The sequence below is a fragment of the Vicugna pacos genome, chromosome 14 (assembly GCF_048564905.1).
Source record: "Vicugna pacos chromosome 14, VicPac4, whole genome shotgun sequence".
In the NCBI taxonomy this organism is placed as follows: Eukaryota; Metazoa; Chordata; class Mammalia; order Artiodactyla; family Camelidae; genus Vicugna; species Vicugna pacos.
The window spans coordinates 55,051,122-55,076,793 of NC_133000.1; the positions used below are offsets into that span (position 1 = coordinate 55,051,122).

Sequence of the window (25,672 nt, forward strand, 5' to 3'; positions counted from 1 at the left end):
TGGTAATATGAGGTGATGAGTACTATTTAGATATTTTCAGATATTCACCACCTACTTTTCTTAACTCCTATATCGATTACTATATATTTAACAGAAACATTTTAAGAGATACAATGTCTAAATAATTTGGTTATATTTTTCCTTAAATTCTTACAGAAGTCATTGCCAGTTTAACCACAATTAATACTGAGAGAGAAATTATGAGTGCTGTATATGTTTACACCCCTGGAATAAAAAGCTAGAATGATTTAAATGACGCAATTTAACTTATTTAATATTAGTTTATATGTAATGGGAATTCCAGAGATTACATGTCCAAATGCATTTTTTTCCTGTTATATTTTTAGATGTTATTTTCATTATATTTTAATCCTTTTGAACACTAATGTAAGTTCACTGATAAAAAATGGATGTCTGCATACATGGAAGTCAAAGACATCTATATACATAATAGTTATTTTCAGGTTCTCCATGGAAAAATATTTTTAAAGTTATGAATGTCCTTAATTTAAAATTTGTTTAAAGTTTCTGATAATTAAATAGTCAATTGTCTCTATATAAGTGTATTTACTGTATGATAGAAAGATATTTAAGATACTTGGATGATAATCGGAGAGCTATTGAACAAATTTCTACTTCCTTTGAGAACATAATAGAACCCGCAATTTGATTTACTTAATTTTTCATCACATTTGAAATCTGCACGTTAATTCAATAGCTTTAGATTATTATTTGTCCTGCCTAAGTAAGTATAATATGTATATTAAAATTCATATATAAATTTGCTTTTGCAAAATCCTCAATATGCCGTTTACCTCCGTCTGTTAGTAGTCTTAGCATACACTATCCAGGGGAAGGATTTTCATTTAAATAGTTCAGTAGAAAATCTTATATAAACTTTCCAGATCTGCTAAAGAAAGCCTTTGATAGTAGAGGTGATTTAAATTAGTGCTAATTTAGAACCCTTTTGAGAATATTTGCCTGTCAGCTCAGTGCTTAACATGAAGTTAATTAGAGCTATTTTGCCCACAAAAGATGATTGTTAAGTCCAGCAACAATACACACTGAATGATTAAAGTGCCTTGGAAACAGAAATAGAAATGCAATTTTCATTAGAGGATATTTTCTTTTCTGCTTTTGACCTCATAGATTAGATTTTTGAAAGAATAATACCTCATATTGAAGATACTGGCTGGGACAAAATGACTGGTTTGACTTCTAGAACGAGGATAATAAATAATTGTATATTTCTCTGGTAAAGATGATATAATTTATAAAGCACATTCACTTAAACAAAACTATACATATTCATATTTCACTTAATTTATCATTGAAACTTAAATGGAAATGAAGTGATAACCATTTACTTTTTTTTTTTTTGACCGCCTTGGATTTTTTTAACTGAAGTAAAATTGACATAATATACAATGAACCATTTTAAAGTGGACAGTCTGTGGCATAAGGTACATTCACAGAGTTATGTAATCACTATGTCTCTTTAGTTTCAAAACTTACTCATTACTCCAGTGAATATCCAAGACCCATTAAGTAATCTCCATCATGACTTTCTGCATCCTAAGCTGAAGCAGCTATCTCTTTTGCCTCATCATTTGTAAGAAATGGAGAATACCTATTTGTCAGGATGAACTTCATATTTTTTATTTTGGTCCAGAATACAGTACATAGATATTCCTGGAGCTAAGGGAGAACTTTGACTTTTGGCAATGGTGAATCCATACATTTCTCAAATGTCTCACGCTGCTTCTTACTACGTGCAGGTGTTTAGTCATATGCAAAGATATTTTTCCCCCTTGAAATAAACATCCTTGAGATTTTTGGGATTTTCATACCATTAATATTAATTTTGATTAAGGAGGAATTTCACATTGTGTTAATTCTATTTAGAGGAGCTGAGTTGAGATACAGAGATATGTCTAGTAGAAGACTAATAGCCAACTTTCTTATTGCCATCTTTGTGCTAGTTCCAAGAACTACTTTTGGGTGGGGAGGAGAGGCAATCCTGGATTTAGCCACTGTATATTTTTTTCACTTACAAATAGCCTTCAGATTGAAGCTATCTGTCAATTTCTCCATTTAGAATAGGTTCCTTCTTGCCATACAGCTTCCTTTCTTCCTTTTGTAGTTTCTGACTTCAGTTTCCCTTTACCTTAGCCCGGAAATGAGTATTCTGGGCTTTGGACTTCTACTTAGTATAAAGCTTCTCCACTTTTTATGTTATTTTGTAAGATATGGGAAATGGTATGTTTTAATAACTGAAGTTTTCAATTTTAGTTTGATCCACTTATGAATAACTTTTAAAGTTAGTGCTTTCTTTGTTTTATGCAATAAACGTTTCCATAAGTGAGGGCATAAAGATATTTATTTGAATGCAGTTACTTAAAATAACACATTGCTAAAATATTTGTCTACGAATTGAGAGGCCGTAGGCATTAGGAATGCTCACTAAAGAAGCAGGTTGATTCATGATTATTTTTCTTTCAAGATGAATAGACTATATACCCTTTGTTGCCTCAGTTGACCTACTTGCACAGCACGTATAACAGTAGAATCAACTTATGAGTTAATTGTGGATTCCTACTGGTTTAATTGATGAAAAATGCTTAGAACAATGACTGGCACAATGTGCTCTCTTTATTTTTATTAAAATGATTCAATTTATTTGTCCTAATTGGGATGACTGAGTTATTTTGATGGCAAGTTTTTGCTTTGTGTACTTATTAATGCCTGCCTTCCAATGTTTACATATATATTACTTATACTTCATATCCGTGTACACTTTTCTCTACTAAGATACTATCTTATATTTTTATTCTTATAACACTCATACTTAATTTGAAAATAAAATTCAGTAGTTCTGTTTAATAACTGTGATGCCAAGCTATGATTAATTTTCCTTCCTCTACCTTACTATACATCCCTTTTAATGTAATAAAAAATTTATTTTCTTATAGGAGACTATAAGATATTTTATCAGGATTAGATTATTAATAAAATATTTCTGGATTCACTGACCACTCCTGTTTTTTCTCATTTCAGCCCACATTGGCATGTCTGTTGGAATGTTGGCAGGTTTTATTGAATAGTAGTGAAAGACTCACCTCCAAAGGCAAAGTAAATGTCTTGAAAACTAGACTACATTCCTTATGAGTTAATATTGATTATTTATGGTTCCAATGTGATTTTTATATCAATTATGTATATTTTTCTCTCAAATACATATTATATCTTTGAAATTTTTAATGTCCAGCAAGTTTGGGTTTTGCTGACTCATGACTGATGATGGTATGTTGGACTTCCTCCTACAGTAGCCTAATATTGGATAAGAGGAAACTGATATAATCATCTTCAAACAGTATGTAAAGAAAAAAAAATGTAATACAGTTTGGTTATGTTTCATTGGTATTGGCCTGTTCTTTTTTTATTGAAATATAGTAATTTTACAATATTGTGTCAATTTCTGGCATACAGCATGATAGTTCAGTCATGCATTTGTCTTTTATGTTCTTGAAAACTGGAATATTTTTTGGTTTTTGTAGATTTATAATTGGTGTTCAGAAAAATAATCAACCCATACCTAGGTGTCTGTCTTTACATTATATTTTATTTTATGTTTATGTTCCAACTATTTCTTTTCCACTCTTTTCATAGGACTCCTTTATTCTGTCATTAGTCTGGATTCACACATTTCTTTGCATTTTTGTTATGGTAACAGCTACTTCTTTCATTTGATGTTTTACATCATTATCAATTATTTTCTTTGTATTTTAATTACTACCTTTGTAATATTTCAACTGAAACTCCTTTTAAGCCAATATATATTAAAATATAATAAAATCAATTATTTATACCTACATTGATAAATGCATTGGAAATCTTAATCATAGAGTCAGCATTCAACATTTAATAAGTTTAAAAAAATTCTTATTTGAGATATAAATCTAATCAAGGGATCACCATGGGTAAATACCTACTAAATACCTTGTTGACTTTAAAAATATTCAAATGTATTCCTGTTTTCTATTTTTTCCCCATTTTACCATGGAATATTTCATGACAAGGATCATTGCTTTTTATTCATTTGTACATATTTGATTCATTTATTTTATTGGTACCAGGACATGAGAAATGTAATCTATGCCATTTAAACTATTTCATGTTATACACATGTATATACATATGTGTATCTATGTCATATAATACACATGTACATATTTTTTATGTATATAACATACAAATGTAAGCAGGAGTGTTCAGTATAAAGCAAAAGAGTCTATGTTACTTCTTTCATGAACAATGATTACAGCATAAGATTGTGAGATACAATCTAGTAATTTGTTTCATAATAAAATATTGATTGTGAGCCAAAATAAGAATATAAATGATATATTTTCAAATGAACTGATTAGATTTGAGACAACATGATGGTTCTTAATAATCTAGAACTTAAAGCAATAGTGACTAAAATTCTGTGAAATTTTATTATAATCTAGAACCCAGCTATATGTTCAAACACTTTCACTTATCATTAAGCATATGTAATGTAACATTAACTGTTGCATCTTGTCAATGTAATATTTTTGTAAATACTTTTGCAAAAAGAAGCATTCTTCATTGAATAATTATTTCTATTTTTATTTTTATTTTATTCCATAGTTACATCATAATAATATTTTATGATTTAATTAAGTGAAAACCAATTGGATAACTGACAGGAAAAAAAATGAATTTTTATAGCTAATAGGGCATGGCAATTTTTCCAGTAAAATAAATATCCTTTTAGAAGAGGAAGCACTGTTGCATAGATATATTAATTTTATATGCATTAATTTATTCCTCAATGCAGATCATGCACTATACTTCTTAATGATTTCAGATGGCAATATTAATTCTTTTATCAAGTCCAACATCTATTCATTTTATAAATACTTATTGACTCACCTCTATGAGTGAATTTCTGTGCTTACATGTTAGAAAACACAAGCCTTCAGAAACTGAAAACCCATTTGAGTAGTGATGAATACTGGGAGGTAGTAGGGAAGTTGGAGAAATTAGGAAAATAGGAAAAGACAAACTGATGTGATTGTGACTATAATGTGTCTTTGGAAAAACATGGTACTTTCTTAAACCACTTTTTTAAATGTTCAAGTAAATCTTAAGCATAGACCACTCTCTAAACAAGAAAGAAGTACAGATAGGTGGATTGGGTGTATGTGTGTGTGTGTGTGTGTGTGTCTGTGTGTACGTGTGTTGTTGTTATTGTCACTGTTGTTCTTCTGGGCTTCTTTCAATCATTTAAATAAAGTTCTTGGTATATTTGCAATCATTTTATCTGTAAGTTATATCATTTACAGAGATGAAGTATACCCAAAAAATGTGTTTCCTTATGCTCTGATGGATGTTAAGATACAAAATTTGTTGATGTAAAAAGATAGCTGATTATGGTTGGAACAAGAAATTCAATTTTACTGGAGTAATTGGTACTACTAACTTATGAATTGCAAATGAGTGCTATTTTACTCTCATTCAGTATTTCTGTTTTAAATATTCACATACATTTTTATGAGTTATATTTTTATATTGGCTTCTTAAACTTTTTTTCTTAATTTTTCCTATTGCTAATCAAATTTATGAAAATATATGGTTCTTACTAAGCCAGTTCATCAGTAAATTAAGATTAATAGCAAAGGAGAGTGATGACAGTGGGTCCTATTTCAAGAAGTATTTCATTTAACATTGTTATTCTTGGCAGGCATCTACATTTAGCATAAACGATAGAGACTATTTTTAGGTTATAGCCTATTTTCATTTTGTCAGGAAATGATCTCAGGCATGAGCAAGAAATTATTTTAAATTCTGCCATTCCCTCTCTCCTCACTTCAAATTCAAAACTGCGTGTTAAGCTTAACCATAAACTTGTGTTTTGGTTTTGTTTTTTTTTTAATTGTTGGTTTTAGAGTTTCAATTATTCTCACACCTGTTTGAATATATTAATTAATTTGTAAAGTTGTTTTATGGTAGGTAATGTTTGTTGAACTCCAAGGGTGGTGATGCATGATTGGTGATGAAAAAATCTAATATTGACTATATAACATAATTATTTTTCTAAATATAGTCTGTAAGGGTTGTTTTTTTTTTTTTTGCTCAATATACATGATTGGTAAAGTAGGAATAATACTGTGAGTTTTAATTTTCATTATGCTTTTATAGATTTTATAGATTATCTATCTATAAAAATGTGTCCCTTTATTAGATCATTTATTTCACTATTTTCTTCTTTTATTAATTATAGAAAATATATTTGCTAGCTCCTTTACAGTCAATCAAGTTGATGGCCAACAGTATACAAATGTAAGATTCCAGGGAAGTTTTAGCCTTTAGCTCTAAAAATGAACATAAAGTTGTTCTATTCCTGATATTACTTTAAAATTAAAAAAGAAGTAGTATATAGAAAGCTTATTGTTTTTTCAGCCTCTTTTAAAAGTACTTTTCAAATATTAGCTTAGCTTAGGAAATTTTCATAAATATTGTGAAGTAAATAATATTGTCATTTCTACTTTAAATATGGAAAAATTGAAAGATAGAGGCTAAGTATATTACCCAAAGCCACATAGTAAACAGAAAAATTGAAAGTTGAGCCTTAAAATTTGGCAAAAGTATTTGGGCTAGCAAGCACTAAGTCATTCACCTCCATGATGATCCCAATAATGATTACTTCCTAGTGATGCTATTGTGTCGTTTCCTCCTACAGTGCGTCAAGACTGGCTGTCCTTGTGTGACCAGTGGAATGAGGCTAGGCCATTAAAGCATTGCAATTTCCAGTTTGTTTGCTTGACTCTCTTGCTCTGGTGATTGCTAGTTTCCATGCTGAGATGACACTTAATAGCCCCATAAGAGGTCTCCATAGAGAAGTAAGGCTCCTAACCAACCACCAGCACCAACTTCCCATGCAGATGAATTTACTTTTGTATGACTTCGGTGAAAATTAATTCTACAATCATACAGTTGACTTCAGTCTAGCTGATATATACTGCAATCTTGTGGAGAACCCCTAGCCAGAACCTCCCAATTAACCAACACTGAAACTCCCTACCCCTGGAAACTATATAAGACAACAAATAATTCTTGGTGTTTTAAGCCAGTTTGTTCTGAGTAGATGTGTTATGCAACAATAAATACATGATATACTTATGCTCCCTTCTAAACTTTTCTTCTAAAACTTAGCAAATTAAAAAATATATAATAATTATGTTTCTATAGATACAATAGTCATGGGGCTGGGAGGCAGGGCTTCATATAATTGCATTCCCTTCTAATGACACATCTCACTCTGGTTATCAATGCATGAATAATTAGAATTTCTGAGTAATTAGAACTCTATGGATTTTAGTTTGAAAATCTCAGTTCTAACCAATTTGTCTACCAGCTTTAATTAGTTTTAAAATTTAGCAGGAGTGAAACATGTACTAGGTGAACAATATTGCATTAGCTTCATGGGAGTAACACAAAATCTAATGGCTACCTATGATTTTTAAAGGGTTTAAAATGTAAGTGCAAATTCAAGTATTGTATGAAGTCCAAAATAAGTGAAATAAAAATTAATAGAGGAAAAAATTTTATATAAACTGCTTTTAGCTTAGTGGTAAGAGAAAATAATTTGGTCATACTCTGTCCACTTCTGCCAAGTGTTTTTTTTTTCTTTCCTGTTATAAAATATTTATGATAAAATATTGCATAACTACTTAAGTGGAAAAACCTGATAAGTAATTGATAAAAATACTATGAATTAAGACCAAAAATATATTTTTGGAGTAGTCAGGCTGTTCTACATAAAGCTTGCTTAATTAGGGAGTCCTCTTAATTGGGACTTTCCCATCTTACCAAATCGAGCCTAATAACATGCAACTGGAAAGACAGGTGTTTAATTGGGATAGTAATTCTAGATAATTGGGGTGCCTGCAGGTGATCAAGAGCAGCTTACATCAATCTGATTTCAAGATATTATGTCTCTGTAGGTATCTCCTGCTGTGACTGTTTGTTTGCTCTGTAAGAATGACCTCTCCACTATTAAGAGAACAAATGTCTTTTTTTGGTACTAACTCCTGCAATTTTTAGTTCCTATCTTAGTTCTTAATCACATTATAATTCTTAAATTTCCTTGCTACTCTAAACATAACTACACTTTATATAGGATGATTTAATATTACTTAGTGTCTCCAATTGAATATTAATGCAAATAATTAGCACACAAAAATCCATGAACTCAAACATCACAAATCAAATAAGCTCTAACATACTAAACTATGAGAAATAATAACTATCACCTCTGAATATCTGAAATGTAGTAATTCATCATGTGTAAATAAATTAATTTGCTTGAAAACCTTTTTTATTTCTTTCTTAAAGAACTACTTAGATGAAGTTGTCTGGATTTGAAGATAGACATTTTGTTATTTTAATTGCATGATTCTAATTAACTTATCACAGCAATGCAACATATAGTACTGCATTTTGTTCAGATGTACTATAGAAGCTTGCAAACTCAGGATGAGATAGAATTGTCTGTATGTGAACTTCTACTTAGAGAAAAGTTATTTCTTTACATCTTAGATTCTTTAAAATATATTTTCCAGTAGGAGTAATATTATTATTCATGCCTCTTTTTTAAGTTAATAGATATATTTTACAACTAAACTTGAAAATTTTTAAGACTCATAGAAAAGTTATATTGATTTATGGCAAACAAGTTCCACACAATTAAAGTTTCTGAATTTTTGCAGATAATCTTTATTAGGTTGTGTTTAAAGTAGAAATTTGAATACATTTCCAAAGGAAAATGTTGGATAACCCATTTTTCTAGGCAAGAACCATAATTTTAAAAATAATACATTCAGTAGCAGGCCAAGGTATCAGCAACAACCTCTCCTGCCTGCAGTATCTCAGTACCAGGTCACTTTCCAGCAGACTTGGGAAACAAGCCTGTCAGGACTCTCTAGCAGGCTGACTGCTGAAAGGCTTTTTCTGCTGCAGTAAGTCTGAGAAGACTGATAGGGGTGACTGCTTCATCAAATGCACAGACACCAATGCAAGACTACAAGGATTATGAAGAATCAGGGAAGTGTGAAACTACTGACAGAACAAAATAAAGTTCCAGTAACTGTCCTAAAGAAATGGAGATGTAAGAACTGCCTGGCAAAGATACAAGATAGTCATATTAAATAAGTTTAATGAGTTAAAAGAGAACACATTTAGATATGTAAACCTAATCAGGAAAACAATACATAGATAAAGTGAAGGAACCAAACAAATTTTGAAGCTGAAAAATACAGTAACTGAACTAAAAAAAAATTCAATGGAAAGCTTCAACAGCAGACTCAAGGTAGAATAATCAATGAATTCAAGTACAGGTCATCTGAAATTATCCAATCAGAGAAATAAAAAGATAAAAGAATGAAAAAGAGTGAAAGATATCTACAAAAGTTCAGGATAACCAGTGGACCAATATGTTCATTATAGGAATCCCAGAAGGAGAAGAGAAAGAAGTAGAAAGCTTATTTAAAGAAAAAAAAGAAAAGATGAAAAACTTTACAAATTAGAGGAGAGAAGTGGACAACCAGATTCATGAAACCTAAAATAATCAAAATATGGTAAGTCAAATGAAGTCTGTATCACAATATATTATAATCAAATTGATTATTTGAAATGATAAGAAAAATTGATAAACTCTTAGCTAGAGTAATAAAAGCAGAGAGAAAACTCAAAAAAAATAAAATCAGAAATGGAAGAAGAGATATTACAAATAATGTCACAGAAATTTAAAAATTATAAGACTATTATAAACAATTATATACCAACAAATTGTACAACTTAGAACAAACTAAAAATTTCTAGAAACGTACAATATATCAACATTGATTCAAGAAGAAATAGAAGGCTGGAACAGACCAATGAGTGAGGAGGTTGAATCAGGAATCAAATACTTTCCAACAAAGAAAAGCCCAGAACCAGATGGCCTCACAAGTCAATTTTACTAAACATTTAAAGCTAAACATTTAAAGAAGAATTAATACCAGTTCTTCTTAAACTCTTTTGAAAAACAAAATTTTTATGAGGCCAGCCTCACACTGATACCAAAGCTACACTAAAAAAACAAAAGAAAACTATAAACCAATATCCCCGATGAACATGAATGGAAACTGCCAACAAAATATTATCAAAATGGAAATGAAAACAACAGCACATTAAATGGATTATACACCATGGCCAAGTGTCATCCCTGGTATGCAATGATGGTTCAACATGTGCAGATCAAACTGTGCAATATACTACATTAATATATTAAAAATCACATAGTCGTTTTAATAGATGCAGAAAAAGGGTCTACTGCTTTTTTGCTATTTTTAAATAAGAATTTTTGATTAGACTAAATTCAACATCTTTTCATAATAAAATTCTTAACAAATTAGGTTTAGAAGGAATATATCTCAATGTAATAAAGGCTATGTATGACAAGCCACAGCTTACCCACATATTAAGGAAGAAGTACAATTATCTCTGTTTTCATATGGCATGATCTTATAAACAGGAAACCCTAAAAATTCCACACACACAATATTATATACGTATACATATGTTTATATATTCCTATTAGAACTAATAAACAAATTAAGTAAAGTTGCAGGACACAATATCAACATACGAAAATCAGTTACATTTCTATGTACTAACAACAAACTACCCTAAAAAAATTAGGAAAATATCACATTTGCAATCGCATCAAAAACAGTAAACTACTTAGGAATAACCAGGGAGGTGAAAAATTTGTACACTGAAAAGGATAAAACACCGATGAAGAAAATTAAAACAGATACAAATAAATGAAAAAAACATTCCATGTTCATATATTGAAATAATTAATATCGTTAATAATGTCCACACTATGCAAAGCTAACTACAGACTCAGTGCAATCTCTAGCAAAATCCCAATGGCATTTTTTATTTTTACAGAAATGGAAAAAATTACTAAAATTCATATGGAACTGTGAGAAACTAAGACTATCCAAAGCAATTTTGAGCAAGAACAAAGCTGGAAATACACTTTTTAAAAATTTCAAAATATACTACGAAGTTACAGTAATAAAAATCAGTATGGCACTGGCATAAAAACAGAGTATCCACCAGCAGAAGAAAATACACAGGTCATAAATAAATTCACATGCATCAACTGATCTTTGACAAGGATGCCAAGAGTACACAATGGGGAAAGCAAAGTCTCTTTAATAAATGGTGTTAAGAAAAAAATATATATATTTAGACAGAAGAAGGAAATTAGGCCCTTATCTCACACAATACACAAAAATCAATTCAAAATGGATTAAAGACTCAAATGTAAGCTGTGAAAACATAAAACTTCTAGAAGAAAGTATAGGGGGAAAGCTGCTTGACATTAGCCTAGGCTATGATTTCTTGGATATGAAACCAGAAACACAGGCAACAAAGATAAAAATGGACAAGTAAGATTACATAAGACAAAAAAGATTCTGCACAGCAAAAGAAACAATCAACAAATTTAAAAGGTGACCTACAGAATGAGAGAAAATATTTGAACTCCAGATATATGATAAGAGGTTAATATCCAAAATATATAAGGAACTCACAAAACTCAATAGAAAAAAAATGGGCACAGGAACTGATTGAGCATTTCTCCAAAGAAGACATACAAATGGCCAACAGGTATCTAAAAAGGTACTTAACTTTACTAATTATCAGGAAAACGCAAATTAAGACCACAATGAGATATCACGTCATGCATGTTAGAATGACTATTTTCAAAATATCAAAAGATAACATGCGGTGGTGAGGATGTGGAGAAAAGAAATCCTTGTACATTTTGATGGGGGTGTAAATTGACAGCTGTGACAGAAAAAACATATGGCGTTTCCTCAAAAATTAAAAAAGAGCACCATTATATGATCCAGCAATCCCACTTCTAAATATGTATCTGAAGGAAAAAAAGAACTCTCTTAAAGAGACATCCGTACTTCTGTGTTCATTGTTGCATTATATACAATAGCCAAGGAAAGGAAGCAACCTAAGGAGAGTTTTTAAAAAGAGTAATTTTAAGAAGGAGTAAATTTAAAGAGAAATATCATAGAAGAACTTCAAACATGAAAAGCAAAGACCCACAAAAACGAAGGGCACTCAGAGAAAAGTCAGAATAGTTAAGAATAAAAATTATATTGATAACAGATATTTCAGTGTCAAAAGTATAAATCAAGTGCAATGCAATTATTTCTTTGAAGTACTGAGAAAAAGCGTGCTATCAATGTAAAATTTTATACTAAGTTAAATATAGATCAAATATTAGGACAATTCTTTATTGAGTGAGAATTAATGAAATACTTTTCTCAGTATGTTTTTAAAGATATTTTATTGATTATATGCAATTGTAAAGCTTTTTTTCCCCTTAGATAGAACTTTGAGCCTGATTTAAAATCACATGAAGAAAATACTTTAGGTTTTCTTCAGAACTGGAAATATCAAATATAGGGATTACTGCCAGCCTAGTGTGTCTCTTACAGCTGGAACTCTAAAAGAAGCTGTGGATAGGAATGAAAACAGTGATTCTTTAGCCTAACAAAAATAAGGCCCATGACGGAACAATAGAATAATTTCCAAATTTTATGCAAAAATACACTATCTTCATGCTTTAGAAATCTGACTCAGACTTGACAATAACCAACCAATATGCACAGGGAAGAATGTGAGAAATTACATTACTTCTAATTTTGTTTGAAAGTGCCTTATTTATATAATATTAATAAACATTGGCTTTTCCTATCATTATGGACGGGGAGATAATTAGGTTTATTTTTTTTTTAAATGGAGGTACTGGACTTGAACCCAGGACCTCATGCATGCTAAGCATGCACTCTACCACTGAGCTATACACCCCCTCTCTGGCTTTTCCTATTATTAAAGACAAAAAATTATGTATGTATATATATATATGTACACACACACATATATGTATTTTAAAAATAGGGGTAGTAAGATTCAACATTAAGATGGAAAGAACATAGGAAAGTAAGAATTAAATCATATTGTTGTTTGAAGTGCTGAGATACTACAAATCATTTGAAATATTTTGCCTTGTAAAGAAGGATTTAAAGATTGCTACATTAGATTATTAAAAATAACTTAATATGTTAAATTGTAAATATTGTTTTAAGAATTTATTATATAGAAAGATATTTCAAATCAAAATAAATTAATAAAGATATTACAAAGATATGAAGGAAGATAGAGAAGAAAGGGAGAATAAAAAGATGGAAGGATGAATAGATATATACAAAATTAATGACTTATTACAATTTTGTCTTAATATAGCTGCCTGTAAGGAATATGTGCATGTTGACTTAAACAAAGTATATATTTAAAACAAATTATATCTTCCATGAGGTCTTCTAATCACTGTTAGCTAGATGACTAATAGAAATAACTGTTAATGCTCCTTTATCAATCTCAAAAATATGATCGAAAGAAACAAACATTCAGAATGAATACTACTGCCTTGGAGAAGTTGAGAGAGAGAGGAATGAAGGGGTGAGGGAAAGATGGAGGGAGGGAGAAGAGGTGTAGAAGCGAAGTGAGAGAGAGAGAATGAGGATGAGAGTGGTTCCTGGTCAGCTGCAGCCCAGCCCATGTGCTAGACATTGGAATGAAGAAAGCATCTTACATATAAGACAGAATTGTACCTTCAGGGAATTTTTGACTACAAGAATATGAGAGATCCCAAGAGAACAGTCCAGCTGTGAATAGTCAACAATTTAAGCACTGTGTTCTGTGGCAGTTTGTTCTATTACATTAGACATAAAGAACAATCTGAGAAGGGATGCCTGAGATAAGAAAATTGTAGTATTGAAATCTGTCAACAAATATTTGTGATTTTCATTGGTAATGATCAGTAACCAGAGGCAAAGAAAGCAGAAAGTATGATATACTCTTCATGTGAGATATGCAAAAGTAAAAACACTAAGAAAAATACTACAAAAAGGAATTTTAAAGTGACTAGTATACTAAGGTTTTTCAGTGAAAGCCGTTAATTTTGTTACTTAATGTAACAGGCAACTAAAAAGTACATTAACCATATAAAGTATTTGAAGTATATAAGAAAATTATGAATTGAAAATAAAGCTAGGTAATTTTAAATTATGCAATGCAAGCAGTGTTATTTTTATATGTTAAATTAATTGCTTAAAAATTTAAAGTATTTGCTTATATTTCAGGTGATATACACATTTCAACATCACAAATCTTGCAGATTTATATATTTCTAATATCCAGTTTAAAAAGAAAATTGGTAAACAAAGTATTTTACTTACAATTAGAGAATAATATAACTTCAAATCAGGTGTATGCACATTAAGTAATAAAATTTTGAGGTATGTTTTCATGCACTCTTGAATTTTAAAAATTAGATTTAAAATAGTGAACACTGAAAGTTTTAATGTTTATTTAGCTTTCTATAATGTTTGAACAGTGTTTAAATACAATACTTAAATAATAAAATATTTTTAAATGATACAGTATTTTTGAAATCACAGTGAAAAGCTTAGTGGAAATAAAATTGTCAACATTATAAATTATTTTAAGTAGATTTTTAATATTTTTATTGACAGCTTTCAGGATATTTTAAGCCTTAAAATCTTGCAAATAGACTTAACATTTCAACATGCATATTCATATCTCTTAGTAATCTCTACTAATTTGGGCATTAGTGACTCACTTTCATCCTTAATCAGCCTTATTAGATCGGATCATGTGACTTGCAACATGTCAAATTTTATTCTCACACTTCAAATAAAAAACGTAGCAGCTGGTAAGGATGCATTAATAATTCCTTGGGTAGGAGTTTAACCATCATATGTAAAAATCTGCTTCAGTATGTTCGTGCATATTGAGTCGAGAAACTTACTTGACACTTGAATTTTTCTGTTGACACATTGAGTTATATGAATATAAAAATGATTACATATAACAGTAGCAATTTTGATTTAAAAAGTACATCCTAACCAATAGAAGAAAGCCCAATATATCATTTTACATTCCAATAAATATTCTCATTCTAAAGCTTTGTATGCCAATTGCATTTAACAATGGCAAAGGTATTAAAATGTTATGAATTAATATACAGATTGCTAAATTAGGAGAAATAGTCTTAAGTTGTTTTTTCCATTAAATTTCTACAACAATATGAAGTCTAAAGTCTTGATAAGTAAAATGCTTATTGTTAACACACAATTTCCTTAATATATATTTAATGTGTAATTTGTCTTATTTAATCCATACAAAAAATGTGTTACATGTTACTGGTACCAGGATAATTTCTACCAGCTCTACCCTCCCTCATTTTTGCTCATAGTTTCCCAAGATAAAATGTGCAAACTTTGAACTTCCCTTTGTACGTGATAATTCTGATTAGCCACACTACTTTCACAATACTCCTGAGGTCAGGAAATCTGGTCCAAATTGGATAGTGAAACAAAACTGTTACAAAGACTCTTACAATTATAATATCTTCTAAATCTGCAAAACAAACATTAACATTTAAATGCACATAAGCAAAAGGGAAGAAGAGGTAGAGTCAAATATTTTTGTTAATCTGTGTTCATTCAAATTATTTTGAATATTAAATATAATTCACATTTGGCTTCTGAGGTTCAGATTGATGAAGTATAAATGTTATGTCTCACCAATTCTGGGAATTAGTTTGAAAACCATAAAAAAGTGAAATCAGCATTCTTTTTAATTTTTACTTTTTAAACTCCTCTGTATTCCTGGCATTGCAGTTGAAAAAACATGTACTCATGTTGCTGAATAACATTTATGTTAAACATGTACTTTGTATACTTGAGTGCTAAAACCACTCAAATTGACCACCCCCCACCAAAAAAATATATGAGGCTAGAAAAAGCCATCTAGTTTATTAGATAGCAAATAGCAAGTAATGGTTATACAAAGAATATTTATATAAATAGTAAGATATATTTTATACAACACTGCATTTTGCAAAGCTTAATTGAAGTAGTCTTTATAATTATTCATTTGAGAAAGAAAACATAGATTGAAAAAAAAAGGGTAACTTTTCATACATGATACAATTCTAATCAGTGACAAAGTAGGAGATCCTAAATGAATTTTATGATATAGACATTCACATGCTTCTTTAAACTTAGAATAATCTGTTGTTAAAATAATGCTGGTAATGCCTATTACATATTCATGAGATCACTTTCATTTTGTTAAATTATAAAGTGTATATGGCATGAACTACAAGAAATATTTGGAATAAACATCAGTTCTAGAGGGCAGTTGTGAAAGTTGTTACAGATGGTCCCTGACTTAACAATTGTTCAACTTTACAATAGTAGAAAAGCAATATGCATTCAGTAGAAAATGTACTCCGAAGTTTGAATTGTGATCTTTTTCTGGGCTAGTGATAATACAGTATTCTCTCATGATGCTGGACAGCCACAGTGAATCTCAGCTCCCAATCTATCAGTAGGATAGACAACCACTACATTTACAACTATTCTGTATTCATACAGACATTCTGTCTTTCACTTTAAGTACAGTATTCAATAAATTTCATGAGATATTCAACATTTTATTATAAAACAGGCTTTGTGTTAGATGATTTTGCCCAACTGTAGGCTAATGTAAGTGTTCTGAGCACTTACAATGTAAGCTAGGCTAAGCTATGATGTTCAGCAGGGTAGGTGTATTAAGTGCATTTTTGACTTACGATATTTTCAACTTACAGTGAGTTTATTGAGATGAAATCCCATTGTAAATCGAGGAAGACCTGTAGTCACTTAATCAACAAAATGCATTGGACACAGATTATATGATCTCCTTTTGTGAATTTAATGTAAATGAAGACATGAACTGGTTTTAGAATATTAAATTCCAGAGGCGGAGATAATTAAACAGTCCTTGATTGGGGGCATTAAGAGATGGCTTGATAAACTTGGCTTTATTTGAACGTTGATGGAGTAGGCAGTTTTGCTTTTCTTTTTAATTTGTGCAAGAGGGATTTTCTACAACTGCCTTTATTATTTTATTTCCTTTGAATACAATTTACTTATTTTAATAGCTACTACATGTATAAATCTGCAGGTATTTATTAAGATCTTGCCTTGGACCAGGCATATGTTATTCTCTCAGTATGGATTGAAAATCAAGGCTTAAAATGTCAGGAATTGGGCTGCAAATATCTATTTAGGTAGCAAGGGAACAATTATATTTTCCTATATGAACCATTAGATGTTTCTTCCTTTCATTTTTCAAGTCAAAGCAAAATTATCCCAGATGACTTGAGTGCATGAATTATTTCACTCACTTTAGTTCAAAAACTAGCTCATGTACACAGAAGGCAAGAAGGGACTAAAGAAAGAGGCAGACCATTACATATGATTAGGTGGTAGTCTTTTATAAGCAAGGGAACTTACATAAGAGACTTGTCTTGGGAGGCCACAAAAGAAGTAGATCCCATGCCCATCTTCCAGAATCTTAAAAGTTTAAATAGAAGCCTTAACTCGGTTCAGTCATGCACACAATCCAGATGTTCTCAGTAACACATTGCTCTCTCAAGGCTATGTATATATCCTTGGATCAGCTCCCATTGTGGAAATGGTAAGCAGAGTGTACATTCCGAAGAAGAGAGGATGAAGAGCCTCTAATCTCCTAGGTCCATCTCACAGGTGAACCCACAGACACATCCCCTTGGTGACCTCCTCCAACAACTTACCATGTCTCTTTTCATGATATATGTACATACAGGCACATACAGTCACAAAGCACGTGTATTTTTTTTCTTTTAATGACAATATCCTCAAGATTTTCCTCTGTATTTTACTTCTCAGAGTAAAATTCATCACTTCTTAACATAACATGTGGTATGTTTTCCAAGAAAGTAATTTATTTTATCTGTGTTTATCTTCAAGTCTCATAGTAATGATTGTATGAGTTTCCCAGGACTGCTATAAAAAATTATAAGAAATATGGTGGCTTAAAACAACAGAAACTTATTGTCTCACATTTCTGGAGGCTAGAATTCAGAAATCAAGTTATCAACAGGTCACACTCCCTCTGAAAGCTCTAGGGGAGGATCCTTCCTTGCCTCTTCCAGGCTTTGGGTGGTTGCTGGCAATCCTTGGTATTCTTTGGTTTATAACTGCATCACAGTTCAAACAACTACTGTTGTCAAAAGTGATATGACTATACATTATAAAAAGTTATAATAACCTAGAGTCATGTAAAGAGCCAAAAATATAAAAAATTTATATCATGGTAGTTTCCTCCAACATATGTATAATTATATTGATCTATTATCTTCTGTTGAAAATTATTTTTATTAAGTACCAAATTTTGGATAAATATAAAGGCATGTTCAGTCATATTGTCTCTCTTCTATTTGATTTTTTTATTTAAGAATTTTCTAGCCTCTCTGAGGTACCTGTTTGGATCAAATTTTTTCCTGTACATATTGAGTATTTCTATGATATTACATTTGTATACATAATATAGTCTTTTAAACCTTTAAAATAAAGTATTTGGAAATTGAATTTTTCACAATTATTTTAATTATGTTCTACATATGAGATTAATACATTATTTTGTAAAACCTACAAAGCATGGAAACTCGGTATAAAAATAGCATAATTTTTCTGGTGATCTAAACAAAAATAATAGAGCAATACTATGGCATATTTTTTGGTGTCACAGTTTATCCCAATGAAAGCTGTTACCAGAAACTTAAAGGGAAAGTTAAGGAAAAGTGAGTGCCTAAAATCACAGGGTTTTAAGGATAAGGGATTTTAGTGAAAAGAGATCATCTCCTGACTGAACATTTTGCTACAAACTGAGCAGTTTACAAAATGAAATGAATCAAAACTATAATTCAGCTGGTCATTCAGTCTTACTCATGATTGCATCATAAAATGATTCCTTTTTTCCCCTGAAATATTGAAAGTTATTATAAAGTAAAATTATAGATAAGTGGAGTAGGTTCATTGTCAAATCTCAATTCTACAAAGATAAAGGCAAACCGAGTTCCTGACATCAGCAGGAAGGACCTACAAATGTGTCAGAGGAAGGTTTCAAAACAAAACCTTTTCTCTCTGAATGTATTATAACAATACTGGTAAAGCAAAGGGAAAACATGCTTCTATAAAATAAGATGTTTTATTTCCAGCCTATTTTCTTTTTGATACAATAGTCACTCTTCCTCGTGTATTTATGAATTGCACACATCCTTGTTGCACTGGAAGTTCACTGCATCCACCTTCTTCTGTCTTTATCACTCCACATCAAATGTAAAATCTTTTATGCTGTGAAGGCATTTATAGATAATGACTGAAGCAGTGAATGTCTGCATGTGCAAAATACCAGTGTGCTTGGTATTATATTGTACTTGGAGAGCAAGTCTCCTGTACTTAAAAATATTTTATTTTGGAAAAATTGCCGAGTATATTTCCCCAACTTTCATCCTTTGTTAAATATCTCTGTTGACTCTGCCTAACAATTTCCCATCTCTTCCTTTAAGGACAATGACTCTGCTTTCCAACCCACCTCCATATTCCAACCATAAGTTTCTAAGTTTTATATTACTGGGGATTTCTGTCTATAGGTCATTGTCTGGGAAGTAAGCAATAAAGCTGTTTCCTTCTAAGAACTCACATGCCTGTGTTCAAAACACAAAGAAATAGCTCGTCTCAAAAAAAAAAAAGCTAATACAGGAAGAAAAGTGGAATGGAAAGATAGATTATTGGTAATATTCAGTTGCTGGTGCCATTTGTTTTCAAAAGTCTAGACATGTATTACAAACTCACAATTAAATGAACTATACAGTATATTTTATTCTTTGTCTAAACTTTTCCAGGATAAATCTCTTATATTTCTTTCATTTTTTTATTAAGTTACCTCTATTTTTTCTTACAAGAAAGGCAGAGAAATTTATCAGGAAAAGAACAAAAAAGCAAAGTAAATCATTATTAATACTATCCCCAGTTGGAGCAAGTGGTTAAGTTATTCTTAAAATATTGTTTAGAATAGTATGAATCAGGTGACAAATATAATGAGAAGGATTTGAAAGTAATTAATTTTATTAGAAGTAGTTTTCTAACTGACTGTTACCATCTCTCTCCAAAACCAAATCAATGATTAAACCAATGCTCCTTACTTCATAGTGTAAACATTATTTTGATGGATTGACAGATTTTTAACATTATTAAATATGTAAATAAATGGTAAGTTATTGGTTATTTATAAACAATTTGTCTTCCTTAAGTATACATTTATGTTTTTAACCAAAAGACTTATAGAAAAAAATCCATGATTTAAGAATATTTTATAATATGCCTACATTTTTATTTGCTTCATTAATCAGTACACAAAGTAATTATTTAATGCTTATTTTGGAAGAAAGCCAGGGATACATTCATATGGGAACATATTAATATGTTTCATACAAGTCATTCTTCCTGGGCAGAGAGCAAGAATGAGGAGATTGAAGTGTGGATATGGAAAGTCAAATGGAAAACATCTGGCAAAATCACTCTTTTTTTCCTTTATCATCAATTCTGTTTTTAGTTCAAGTAAATAAAGTACATCCAATGAGAAGAATTCACATAGATCCATCACCATAAATCTTCTCCTTAGAGGTGGATAACAAGTCTTAATCCAATCTGAAACTTAACATATTAGCCATCACTGCGTTTTTCATAGGGGGTTGCAAAAATAAGTAAGTAAGTAAATAAGTAAATAAATACATAGATAAATAAATAAGGTGATGAAGATCATTAATAATGATATAAAACACAAATGTCACATACCCCTCTTAAAACTTGTCATAACTCTATTTGGTAATCTTCCTTGACTTCTACCATCCATTTCATATTCTCCAGCCCTCAATCAGCACATCAGTTATAAAAGGAGAAATCCAGCCACTTACTGCTTCAGTATCAGAAAGCTTACTAATGTTGTCTTTATCACACTGCCTTAGTTTTCATTGCCCTGAATTATTGTAGTACTTAACAGAAAAACCCAAGAAAATTTAGAATTCCAAATGTAGGCCTCCCCGTTCTAATTAAATTTTAACAAAGTGACATTGATAAAGGGGATTAAACATACTGTCTATAACAGCAACCCCCTTAGTGACTTGGTGTCTCAGCTGCATGTTATCTTTTCTATTGAAAAATATGAATATTTTATATTAACCTGCACATTATTACTCCATATTGCTAGTCAATGTGGATCTGATTTTAGAAAGTAAATTTTTCATGTGCATTCTTTCAATATACTTACTGAATATTATAATGAACAGATATTGTGACATTGAACTTTGTATTCAGAAATTTACTCTTATGTTCATAGAATACAAGGTTTTAAAGCATTATTAGATTTGTGTATAGGTAATCTTAGTATAAAATATTTTTGTGCTGTTTTTTCTAGATTATCATTTCAATCCTAGACAATTTTTTTTGTCATCTAATTTATATGATTATCTGAATCTTGCTTTTTCTAGAATTGATTCTAGATTTGATGATCTGCTATTGACACATTTGTGGTGATTTTATAAACTTTCCCTTTTTTCTGTATTTATTCTTAAACTCACTTATCTGCATATTACTGAGACTCTATCAGTAACTTTTTTCCCCCATGGAAATCGTCACCTCTACAATTTTAATTTGCCATATAACCTTCCTTAGTTCATTCTTGTGAATTTTGGTAATTCTTTTCCTGTCCATGCCTATATTCTCACTAAACAATTGAGATTGAACACAATGCTCTTAAAATTTTGAAGTCCAATTCAGAAAATATATTTTAATAAGACTTTTTAGACCACAAATTTATGACATTGTGGACAAAGAGTGTTGCCTGCTACTCCAGTAAGCAACAGATGTTGCTCACTCTTAGGCCGTCAGCCACTGCAGCTGCCTCTGAGATGCTCCCTGATGGGAATTCAGGATGGAGAGAAACAGGATACTGGCTCTAGATAGTTAAAATGCGTATCTAAGGAATAATTTCAGTGAGCCCAGACTCTTGCATCTTCCCATACAAAGAAAAGTACTAAAATTGTTAACTTGATATCTGATTTTTATGATTAGTGGTAATCTTTTGATGTTCCACTACATGCTTTTTTTTCCCCCCAACAAAAACTGTATATCCTGGCTCCTCCTTTACCTCTCTGGAAATGTTCCTCAGAGCTATCTGAGAGGCTGTCTCCCAGGCTAGTGATCTCAGTAAGGTTCCAGAATAAAACATAACTCACATATTTTAGGTTGTGTGTTTTCCTTTTGTTGACAACAATATATTTCAGATTATATTTGCCACTTGGAAAAGGGACTGGATAAAGCCATTGGAGAAATAGTTGTATTGAGTAGAGAAGTATCTGGTCTGTACTACACTGAACTGCCCATGTCGTTAAAATGTATAATTAATCAAAATGCATTTTGTTCATTATTTCTTTTATAGTAAAAATATTAACAGAAGAATAAAATAAGTATAATCTTTGTTCTTAATCCAAATTCCACCTTAACATTTGCAACCCCAGATACTTCTGAATGTGAGAGATGTTTTTAAGAGACAACAAAGCATCTTAAAATACGCTGTATTTCTCTATTAGCCCTACCAGTTATATGTTCAAAGGTATTCTCCTTTTATGTGTGCTCATTGACATGCAAATTTCTTAATCAAGTATTTCCAATTTTAATACAATTATATTTTTAAACTTTATAAAACATGTCTAGAAAGTAAATTCATTTTTAACACAAGAGAGCACAGATCCTGTCTACTGCATGTAACGAGTCTTTTTCAGTATGAATATTTGTATGAATTTGCCACTACTTGAGAATGAAATTTTTCTTTCAAATTTTTGCTGGAAACTAGCAAACTGTAAGAATTAAGAAATAGATGTGTTTTTTAAATTAATTTCCACAGGTGTTAATGCTCTCTTCCCAAATGTGCTCACTTCCTATTTTATCACTCACTTTTTAGTTTCATCTATATTTATGCTTTTGTTTTTTATGCAGATGAATAGTTTATACAGGTAATAATGAGAAAAATATGAAATAACATAGCAGTTGGAAGAAGGTGCTATTGAGGAGAATTAATTTTTTCACAATAGGGAGGTTTTAATGTTGTACAGAACTAAAAATTTGTTCAGAGTATTTTTATTTTAGTATTATTGAGCTTTATATTTTAAAACTATTTCTGTAAGAAAAATATTAACTATCCCCTTTACATATGATCTGTAATGATTTATCAATAGCCATATAAATCATGCCACCATTTTCTAAATTGTTCACTATGGGATACTAGTCCTCTTAAAAAAAAAAAATCTGTGAGCTTATATTTATATTAAAAAACAGACATTTGGCCTGTAATAATTACTTGCTTGAAATTAAATCTGTGTAGGGTTTATAGTGACCAAGACAGTCTTAATGTTCCCCTTAGCTTAACTAAACTGAAAACAGGTTTCTTCCTGAGTCTAGTTTCCTGACATTCTTTTTTCTTAGAGCATTTACTTCAGAAAACTTGCAATTTACAGTTGTCCCTTTGGGTTTAAATCTTCTCCCAGCCTCTTGCAAGTTTTATATTCCTGGAATGTCTTTCTCAAGAATCAGAATCAGGGTTGGGGAGAGTATAGTTGAGTGGTAGAGTACGTGCCTAGCATGCACAATGTCCTGGGTTCAATCTCCAGTACCTCTGTTAAAAATGAATGAATAAACCTAATTACCTCCGCTTCCCCCCCACAAAAAATAAAAATTTTCTTAAACAAAAGAGAATTAGACTTTTCTCTGAAATGTATGCAAGAAAGATAGGGCTCCTATCTCCCAGTCTGGGAGACAGCAGAAGCCTAAATTGATATGAGCCAGTTAGCAAAGACAGCAGGTCTATTCTCATTTTGTCCAAACCCACTGCCCCATCATTTCCTTCAGTACTTTTTCACTGCTCATCTCTGTTCTTAAAATCTCTCAATTGTCCTTTTGTTTCAGAGAAGTTAATTCTCTCCCTCCTATTGCAATAGTTTGACCCTGCTGTAGTAGACTTGAATATGGTCATCTTTGCCTTTTTATCTGTTCTAGTACAATTTTCGCTTGACAATAATAAGATAGTTGGAAAAAACTATAAAAAGTACATTTATTTAAAGTTGTATTTCTCAAAACATTACTGCTTTGATAATCTCAAGCTCTGTAAAGTATAATTTATGAAATACAGTATAGATACAAATTACTTCTAATATTAACTACATCACTAAATATTGAGCACTCTCTGGGTAAAACCAAATTACTAGTATTGAAGTAATACAAAAGTAAACATGACAATATATCTACTGAAGACTTTTGCACATGTTAGAAATGGAGATAAATACCTACATTGAAAATTATGAAACAAGGCTTAGAAATATGCCTTCTAAAATTATGAGACATGTCCCAAAAGAAATATTCTAACAATACTCCAGAAAAAATGTGCAGATATAGTGTCTGGAAACACCATTTTGTCCCCTTATCCCTTTAGGTAATACCCTTTTTCAGGTGTGGATATACCAGAGCAGTTCCCACACTGCTAAGTAGCTATTGTGGGAAGGGGGTATCCTGTGAGCACATGGGAACACTGATAGAATTTTGTTATTGTAAACATCCATGTTCCCACTTCCTTCCACCACCTGACAAAAAAGGATACATAAATATTTTTTTAGTAATTGATTGTTCTGAAGACAGAATTGGGAAAGATCTGGCCAAAATTAGTGATGAGTTCCTGATGCTAACAGAGATAAAAAGCATGGTCAGCTTACAAGGAAAGGAATCATGTTCACTTTCATTTCTGTTCAACTATGGGAGACATTACCGCCCTAGAGTTCCACAAAAAGACTGCCAAGCTTCATTTAAGTTACTTTTTTCTGTGGCTGGTAGACAGAGCATCTGATCACTGTGTGAAAACTTGAGTTGTCCTTTTTAGTTTCTCTTTTCCTTGATCTGAACAGCCTTACCCCTACTAGCTTTACTTGGATTTGTTATTGGAATTGAACTAAGTACTACTTTTATTTCAAGCAGGGGGCTAGCTTTCTGCTAAAGTCTGAGGAGTGTTCAAAGTATACTATGTATGGCTTGGGAACACCTAACCTAGAACCATCTGCTGTTGCACAAACTGCAATAAGTGCAATTACATGCAAAAAGGGTATTAATCACATCTATGGTCTCTCATTCTGAAAATTTATTATTAAAAAAAAATAGCCTTGAGCTTGGGCAAAGACTTCCCTCCCCCAATAATTATTGAATTGAAATGAATCAAGATGGTGTTTTTGTTGTTTCTGTTACTGTTTTTTGATGGGGGTGGGAAGAAGTTTACACAGCAAGGTTACGAGAAACAAATTTAAGGATAAATGTGATAGTATGAAATTTTGAGATTTTTCTTTAAACCAAACTGTCAAAGTTGTCTTGGCTAAGAATTCCTCAATGATCTTTGTGTTGCTGCCCATTTTAAAAAACCTCTTTCTACTCTTCCCATTCCCTTCCCCCATCTGCAATGTTCCCAAAACTTGTCTTTAAGACAGCCTAATTTGCAAGCTTGACCTTGGATTGTGAGA

General features: G+C 31.0%; 1 long non-coding RNA gene across 1 annotated transcript in view; it reads left to right on the top strand.

Moving 5' to 3' along the window:
• The window catches only part of LOC140685534 (uncharacterized), a 105,567-nt gene extending 85,911 nt beyond the window's left edge, over window positions 1-19,656 (top strand). The window contains exon 4 of the long non-coding RNA XR_012058790.1: window positions 19,628-19,656. This is a non-coding gene — a long non-coding RNA (uncharacterized lncRNA). The remainder of the gene's footprint in view (window positions 1-19,627) is intronic.
• The last annotated feature ends 6,016 nt before the right edge of the window (window positions 19,657-25,672 follow it).